Here is a 9,830-nt window from a genome sequence, read left to right as displayed (position 1 = left end):
AGTCTTGCCTATTAGCTTGGCCCGCTGCATTTTACAAACAAACACTTAAACTAAACTAAACTAGACATTCTCTTGAATGCAATGACTGATTTCATCTTAGATATTACAGCGAACTTGAATCAAATTTCTCAGTCCAAATCGCACCAATGTTCAGATTCGTCAATGCCTTTTATCGATGTCTTCTCCAAACTCTTATCTTCCGAATGACGACATCGCATTTTCTGTAGAATAATCATTAAAAGCGCGGCTTTTCTAACTGGCAGGAGGTTAGTGCCAGAGCTTCAATAATGTTAAGGATAAACATGGTCTTGCTGGCGGCAAGATAAAATGGTGGGGAGGGGTCATTGATCCCTTATAGAAGCACCTTGCAATCAGTACAATGATTTAGCGTCCTTTTTTGAAGTCTGAAAACGCTTGTCAACCATGTTGTTTATTAACACGCGATAAAACGTAAAAATAGCATACCATACGCGAGCCCAGTCACTTCCATATACATATCACTTTTACACAAGCACTTTATTAGACGCTACGGAGTGAAACCTGAACCAGTAAACCATTACTTGGTCATCGATGCGGGTACTAAAATAGGCAGTATGTGGGGAGCTAAGGGACTGGACATAAATTACAGGGGGTGGGGTGGGCCGGTGTTTTTCGAAACACCGCTGCATCAAAAATAGTGACCCTTCAAAAGTTCATGCACAAAAATTAGTGACCCTCCCCCTTATCCATGCATGAAAATAGGTGACCCTCCCCTGTTACTTAATACCCCTCAAACAAACCCGCAATGTGTTCAAGACCTCCTTCTGACTTGCTATACTTTTGAAGTCCCCTCCCAAAAGGAAGGCAAACTGTGGCCGATATAACGCTTTGTCCAAAAAATATCAAATCATATGTGTGTGATAATTCATGTAAATGTACTTTGCTTGAAGTGGCAGGTAAAAAGTGCATGCGTGTACAAAAAATGTAATTTTTAGATTTCATCAATAATGTTGATTCACTATACATGGTAGTCGACTATAAGAAAACTATGGACGTGTGTTTTCAAATATAAAACTAGCAATATCTCAGTGATTATCTATAGATGTTTAATAACTGATATAAATATACTTGATTTGCATGGGTTGTTTACAAGCGCTCATCTTAACAAGATATTTGATTTTGGAAATTCGCTCAAAATGTTGATCAACTATACATGGGAGTCTATGACAAAACTGTAAAAAAGAATTTCACAATTAAAAATATGCACTATTTGTGCATATATGGACCCTGAATAATTGATATAATTGTAATTGATTAGGAGAGGGTGGTAACACGTGCATCTGTGTTCAAGAAATTTGATTTTGGAATTTCACCGAAATGTTGATTCACTATACATTGTAGGCTATGAGGAAACTACAAATAACTCATAGATTATCTGATCCTAATTTGTTATTCAAAAGTTGTTCGACCTGAAGCTTCCAGTTGTTATTGATGACATTTTGCACTATTCTGAATAGTTTGTATTCTGTCAATGTCCTCAAAAAATGTACATACAGCTACATGAACATTTGACACCGACCTATACCCAATGTAGTGCCAATGTGAGAATATCAAATAAGTGATCTCCCAAATTGTTATTGAAAGCATCATTATAGGGGACAGTTTATATGCACAACAGAGGAGTTGGATAAGTAGAAATCATGACAACTTAAATCAATGTGGCTGCTTGGATTATCAATATACGGTTTATTATACCCTTAAACTTGCGCCCGAAGGGCGCGCCGAAAATGGAAATGACAGAAAATGAAAGTGCCAGGAGGTATTTTTTCTTTAGTATTCCATATTCTTCAATACGTGCACATGCAATTTCAGCTTTGATGCATTAATAAAGGTGACCCTCCCCCATAGGCTTGCACAAAATTTTATGACCCTTCAAAAATGCTTGCGCGAAAAATGGCGACCCATCCCAAAATACACCGACCCACCCCCCGTAATTTGTGTCCAGTCCCTAACCAGTCGCCTAGCATATGCGCAAATAACACGCAGCGATGAGTTTCCATTACAGCTAAGCTATTACGCTCCATGACGTTTCATCTGGAGTTTCACATAGAGGTATCCCAGTATTACATGTATTCAGTTCCTTAACGCACATTTCATTGGTCGTTCGTGTGCGTATCGCTTGTTCAAAAGCAAAGATATAGACACATGCGCTTTCATGTCAACGATCTACATATGAAATGATAAATTTGACATCGCGTGACCTGCGTGCATCTGTACTTACGCACCAATTAAATCCAATTTTGTATTCATCTATACAGACCACGTCATTACTACCTTCAACGATATTGTATGCCAAATGTCCGTCATCCGTTGACAATATCATACTGTTCATATGCTGGCTCGGTGATTTGCATAACGTATCTCGACAACTGTCTGCCGCTTTGATGTGCAATTCTTGCACCAAACTCCAATAATACATCTCCTCAGTGGACGCAATGTGTGGATTTGGAGAACAGGTGTCAAATTAACTTAGCAATGGTCATGTCTCCTCTGACTTGGTTACAGATAACTACCTAATGAACTTTGAATCGCAAAATAAGGGAGAGATAGAAAATCTAAGCTGTGATAAAGGGGATTTTAGTTGCTTCCTTGCGTCCGTGGTAAAGCCGATCTAGATTCGCCTTTGAACAAGAATGTAACGACAAAGAGCTCCTCATTTTAAGTCAAGTTAATATATTTTATTGTCATATATAGATTATGAAATACATTGACAATTAATGCTCTCTCTCTCTCTCTCTCTCTCTCTCTCTCTCTCTCTCTCTCTCTCTCTCTCTCCTCTCTCTCTCTCTCTCTCTCTCTCTCTCTCTCTCTCTCTCTCTCTCTCTCCAAGAAGCTTTTCCTGACATGGGGCGGAAACAAGGCCCCATTGGTTATAGTCGGAGTGATAGTTTTCTGAAAGTACATTTACTTAGGACAGATTGCGTTGCCATATGCAGGTAAATACAAGGAATAGTTCAATTTAATATTTAGGAGTAACAAAATATAAAGTGCGCTTAAAGGAACGGCGCTCTGTAAGTTACGGTATGGGTGCAGCTTAACTCAACGCACGGCTATCAAGTGCAAATATGTGTTGTGAATGGTCAAACGAGGGCATATCTATTTATTTACAAGTACGGCACTTCCCTGTGGATACACACGACAAGTGAATTCCGCAAAAAGTCGATGAAGTCTCGTAAACGCTTTTTTTCGTCATAAACGGTAATCGAGTGCAGACGTTGCCTTTACCGCGTATTTTCCCCGTACTACAATTATCAGAGGAGGTTAAAAAAATAAAGAGGGACGAATCCAAAAATTGTTGGATAGAAGAGTGACAAGTCAGCGGTGTACTGAAGCATAATTAAGCGTTTTGTTAAAGTGTCGCCACGTGCCGCGAATTAAACGCATTCTGTACAGTCATGTAGTCGACACAACCCGTCGCTGCAGAAAAAAGGCCCGATAATACATATCAGTAATTGATGTTATAGTGGCAGGCACGTGGCGATGAAGCACTCCTTTGAGAGAGAGCGTGTTAGTTGCCATGCCAAACACACATGAAGAATGGCAGTGGTGAAAACAATACTGAAGAAGTCTTTTACTTGAGCCGAATACATGTAGTTTATAGATATACTGACTACCCTTTAGACTAGCCTGAATAGGGGCGCTTTATCCAAGCCTATTTCGCTGGGATTTTTTAATCGTTTCACCCCGTGTCTACCCGCCCGCATATCCAAAGCATATGGTCCAATGTGCGATAATGCTGATTACCGCTTTTTCTCCATATGTTATTGTAATTTACGTTCGTCTTTGGTGAGTTTGGAACCTTTAGCGGACTTCTGACGTCAAGAAGTTAGCTACTGAGAAGACGATGATGACTAACATGCACGATGTATATTACTTCTTCGTCGAAAAAACTCTGGCGATCGCTGTTGCGGAGTAGATTCGAGTCGAGAGTACGGGGCTACGAAACCCCAGTCGAGCACAATTGTCCATTCAAGTGAGATCAAAAGGCCTTTGTCAGTCATTGCTAATTTATCAAACAATTATTTTGCCGTTCTTCACTCGTTATCGTTAAACCACAGTCGATCACCATTCACGACAGACTCGGCGAGTTCTTTATCGCCACGTCAACTCACTGGGCCCGTCTCAGCTGGAAACGATACCCATCGACAAACTTTTCTTTTGCTCAGCGTCTATTCTGGTTTGACTTTCTACACGGTCTTTGTCACCGGTTTACCCGCCGTGTCTTCATCTGTTTTGATTCGTTTCAGTCCCTTTCCCTGACAAAGTAAATGACCAGCGAAGATTGTAATCAGCAAGCCGATAAATAAGACCTGTTCCAACTTTCCAACGAGGCGCGTCTGTATGTCACTCCCATTGCCGGGGCACCCATCTGCACGCGTTATCTGAAGGAAGTTAACTAGGCAGAGATTGGCAGAAGTAAGCAAGATGTGGCCAACCGTATACCGCAGTAAAGGGTCGCAGAACACAATTTGTTTTTCATGTTAAGCTTCTGGGGCAAATTTGCTGTTACTTTCGATGTATTTTCAGTTAAGTTGCTTATATTTGTAAACCATATTCGTTGTTCAGTTGCCCAAATCATGCCGAAATGTCCAATTTGAAGACGAAGTCTTTACGTTTGTAATATCTAACATTATTGTTGATTGTTGAAATTTAGCCACGGTTAGAGTCAAGTTGTCAACAATAAAATTGATAAGGCAAAGCTAATAATTTGGACGTTCGTGTACTTTAGGGAGCAGACTGAATAAAAATGTATGTTTTCGACAACAAAAATGATGAAACGCTGACTGAAATACAGCTATTATCCCCTTAATCTCATGACACGCTTAACTACCCTTTTATAGCGACGCTAGTTCATTTGGCCAGTTTAGTCAATGATACTGTAAAGTCAGTTCGCATGGGAGTCACATCACGTTAGAACAAGAATTACAACTTGAACACCCCCACTATGACCTCGATACGAAGTTACACGGCCATGTACCCACTCTAAATACCTGTCATGTCATTGAACTTCAGCATTACATCGTCAACGTCATGTCTCAGCAGCGGGACACGATTATCACTGACATGTTTTACGTGTCTTCGCACGTCTTTACTGTTCAACAGGCGTCGATTGAACGAAATATTGAAACTCTTTTTAATGCATTCTAATGTCACGATAAGCCTTTTTTTCAGAGCGAATTCTTTGATATGCATACATTTATGATTGAACTCTTCCAAGGTCTATTTTGAAGAAAGTTTTTAATTTAGTTGCGATTGGTTTACGTTGGAGGACTGCGTTGAAATCTCTGTTATACTTCGCTCTATCTTGAACTTCTAATCTCTATGCTGAAATTTAACATGCGGGCCGGGCCATCTTGCATGTTGTCATTGGTTGCGATGTTGAATCCCCGACGGCTGTGTATCTTGAACGATATTTTCACAGGTGATGCAGTGACAAAGAAGTTATACGGGTCTCGTAAACCCCCGCCATTGAAGAATATATATTTTAAAACAGTCGTGGATAGTTTGTTTCCCCTGAAACCATTCACCAAGTTCTCGACGCCTCTCATGCTGCCATTTCTGTGCAAATAAACTGACAATGTAGAAAGTGGATTATTTTTCTTTAGCACTACCCGTACTAGAAACAGCGAGTCTGGTCTCCATGTACAAGCGGTATGTGGAGTAAATAAACAACACATGTCACAGTACCCTGATGTTTCGTTTTATCGGACACATACCATACCGCCTCGATTTACTTTCGGCAAGAACTTATTGAAATACTCGGCTATCCATTTCTCCACTAAACGACTCTTTACTCTCAAACCGCATTTTTTTATTTCATAATATAGCCTAATATTGTGTTTTACTTAATATAGCCTAACATTTGTCTTTGTTTTGCGACTCAAAGCATGCACCACAGTCGTCACCCACCCACCGATACTCTCAGTCAGATCTGTCAATTCAGCTTTAACAATCAGTCAATCAGCCGATGTTTGTTTAGCGTCGAAGCTAAATACAAAGAGGGACAGTTATCCAAAATAGTATTATGGCCCGAAACGCTAGATAATTAAACAGCGCTATGCACTCCAGTAGGTAGACGGCTTTTTGATTTTCTTGTGAAATTTACCAAACCGACCGTATATCACGTCTAGCCAACTGCCGATTTCGTGAATAAGAATCCAGTGTTTTCTACGTACAAATCGTCGAAAACTGTTCTCAACTTCCATCGCACATAATTGGAAACTTTCCTTCCGGTCTACAGGGATTTTCCTCAACTCCGCACTTTCCACCAGGAACACCCCCTCGCCCTCCTCCCTCCGCACAGAAGATATTTGATTAATATCCCAGTGCATGTTGAGGAGGGCAAACATGCTATTTCATTTTGCAACAAAATGGAACGATTTATATGAACAGGTCATTTTTAAGTTTTTGAAGAGAAACAAGTCCATAGGCGTTTTTTTCGTGTCCACGAATTACCCACGTCGCGCTCATTGCTGTCTCATCCAACGGTGTAGGCCACACACTGAGAACCAATATTCTTCTCAGATACATTTCTCTCTCAGCAAAGACATGGATTAGGCAAAGCATGTCGCTAGGAAGAAATTAACGATTTGCGATATGTTTGAAGTATGTGTGTTGTGTTGGCAATTCGTCCTCCAAGGCATCCAGTCAAAACCTTTGAGAACAAAGCAAACTAATTAATTAATTAGGCATTTAATGTGAATTTAATATTTGTTTACTTAGCTAACATTAATTGATTGTAATTGATTGATAAAAAATCATTCATTTATTGGTTCATCCATTCATTTATTCACGGAATGCTGTTTTCTGATAAGACATGCTTTCGGTTATGGTCATGTACACAAAGTTGCAGATTTCAGTCTCATCGATAAACAGAGACGAAAACTGGTTCAACAGTTACTCGTTTAAAATTGCATTTGTTCTGTAATTGAAATTTGAAACTAGCAACGACGATGAGGCGACTGTAGTTTATGCCAGTTGTTTCCATTTCGAGTCGCATTGATACAGAAATGGATAGTCTCTATTCTTTCCTTGTTGCCAAAGGTTTTGACTGGATGCCTTGGAGGATACATTGCCAACACACACATACTTCGTGTACTTGCAATGCATCGGAAATCGTTAATTTCTCCCTAGCGACACCTATTATCCTTGTCTTTGCTAAGAGTGAAAATAGTACCGATCAACGACACAGAGCAAACATGGACGATACCGCTATATTTAACTACCTCGCAATCACACACAACAAACAAAGACCAAAATACACCGCTAATTTGTCGTACAAGTTTACAGTCACTGACGGCCATCGAAAACCACTTCCTTCTCCACATGATAATCTCATTTACAAAAAAGCGAATAACACATTTGTAAATATGAGATTATTTATTCAGAAACAGACAGTACGTTATAGTACAGCATAGTTTCCAATAAGCATTAACAATGTCATGGGCCAGACTATGCTGACCAGCTTCCCTCGTGATCATAGTCACTACAGAAAATTGTGCAGATCGAAGAGATGCATCATTTATGCTGCAGAATTGCCTTTTATTGTACTCTGAGCTAGGGCAACATCAAGTGTATCATGTCAGCATTTTCATTTTCAAAACCTCAAGCACATAATACTCCCACAAAATACCACCGTCAATTTTCATTTTGAACAAAACTCTCGGATCACACTGATCCGCTTGCTTGTCGTGAAATTTGCTGCTGTTCACTGCCACATTGATGTCACGACACTACAATTAAACACCTGCTATCCTAACGTCAGACCTAGAACGAACTTTAATTGAGAGCCCCGCGCACGCGGCCCGAGGCAAGCAACAGTTAAAGAACCGTTACAAAAATCTCAGGTTTGAACTTCAGTTCAATTCAATTTAATTCAAATGGTCAATTATTACTTAAGATTGTGTGTTTACCATCGAACAATGTAACAGTTTCCTGTGTAAAAGTGCCTAAAGAAAACAAGGGTTAAATCTAATAATAAACTTAAGCTTCACTAAACTGCTAGCGATACACATTATGCATATTCATGATTTCTTTTGCGGTCTTATGGTCCGTTACTAATTTATGCCTAAAATCTACATCACTCATTAACTTTTCTTTCAGTGGCTTTGATATGCCGTCGCTATTCTGTTTATGCAAATCTGTGACGTAATTATCATGTCCAGCGCTAATCCAACCCAGATCAGTCACTTCTTGCATGATTTACTTACACTGAGGATGAGGGGGGTTATGACTCTTAAAACAACGACAGTGAGCAGGTGCACGTGCCCTTTCGATAGTGCCAGCATTTCTGACTTTTGAAAAATCGCAAGGATGACAAGCGAAAGCCTAACCGTTAATGACCCTCATGCCCTTTTGTTTTAGTGCATAGCTTACCTCTTTAGTATACATCTATATGCTGCTGCTTGAGGGTTATGGTACTCGCACTTGCATCGCTAATATTATATTACACCTGTTCCTTTATATACCAGATACCATGTGGGCAAGTTAGTTGTCTCTATGCCATGTAAATTGTAAAATTATTACACGCATTCGAATATATTTGTTTATATCCCATTAATGATTATTCCATTTATATAACATTCTCCATTTTTTTCTCCGCAATGACTCGGATGATTAACAAGTCTTGCTCCAGACAACTGAACTTCAGTGTACCAATACAGTGAGTCTCTTTGAGTGGTGACAGTAACTTGTGTGTGTGTGTGTGTGTGTGTGTGTGTGTGTGTGTGTGTGTGTGTGTGTGTGTGTGTGTGTGATTGGTGTTTATACGGCTTTAAATCTTGCATCACGGCAAAAATTACATTGCAACATCACGTCAGGCCAGTGACACATCATCCTCATCCATGAAGAGACTGCGATATGGCTCAGTGGTTGTGCCTTCGGTCGTTCAGTGCCAATCGATGATGCTGTATGGGTGTGAGGTTTAAGATCTGATTGTAAATGGTCAACATTGCTGCTACATTATAAAATTTTACATCAAAATTCTGCCGTCAAACGCTGACAATCAGGTTTGATTTCTTTGTGGAATTTGATGACTTGCGTTGATGACTAACATCATGATGTTACTAATTGCTACTTTTTCTAACTCTTCTAAGTTGCAATACGATGACGTCTCTTTTCTGGAGTTTTTTTCTAAAGTGTGTTAAGTGTTATTAATTATTCATCTCCAATCGCAGTATGAAGTTTTTCATTCATAAGTTTGATAGACCCCGAGCGACGGGTATACTACAAGATTCTGACCAATTGACGACATACGCGCAAGAGCGATAGTGAGAGCGTATATTTCCTGAACTTCATGCAAAAACCTAGCGGTATATTACCTTCGATAGAGGAGTTATTGTAAAATGTTACATTGAAATTCTTATATGAAAATTTTCAAATGCTACATTATTCTAACTGAAACTTCGATTTAAGTTTGCGTGTAATATGACGTAGCCCCAAAATTTGAATAATTATAGTCACTCACACTCTGGCCCGGTGATGCCTTTGTTTCTCTGCATGTACACAGATACCTCTGAAACGCGCTACTGCAGACGACATCCACATTTAACCAAAATTTTGTATGCGCCATTTGTTGCAGTTTTACTGTAATAGTTTTACCTCATTTTTATCCATGTAAGTAGATAATCTGTTTTTGCTACTAATCTATTGATCGAGGATTTGTTTTGCATAAAGTTGTTTCATGTTCAGGGTCGCTTAGTGAGGTTTCAACTTTGTTATATTGCGGATTTATCATGAACTCACTCCCACATCGTTCCATCCTGGTGACGTTTACCGTAAAATATTAGCCG

This window comes from Ptychodera flava, chromosome 22 (assembly GCF_041260155.1).
Source record: "Ptychodera flava strain L36383 chromosome 22, AS_Pfla_20210202, whole genome shotgun sequence".
In the NCBI taxonomy this organism is placed as follows: Eukaryota; Metazoa; Hemichordata; class Enteropneusta; family Ptychoderidae; genus Ptychodera; species Ptychodera flava.
Note: the sequence above shows the minus strand (reverse complement) of the source record.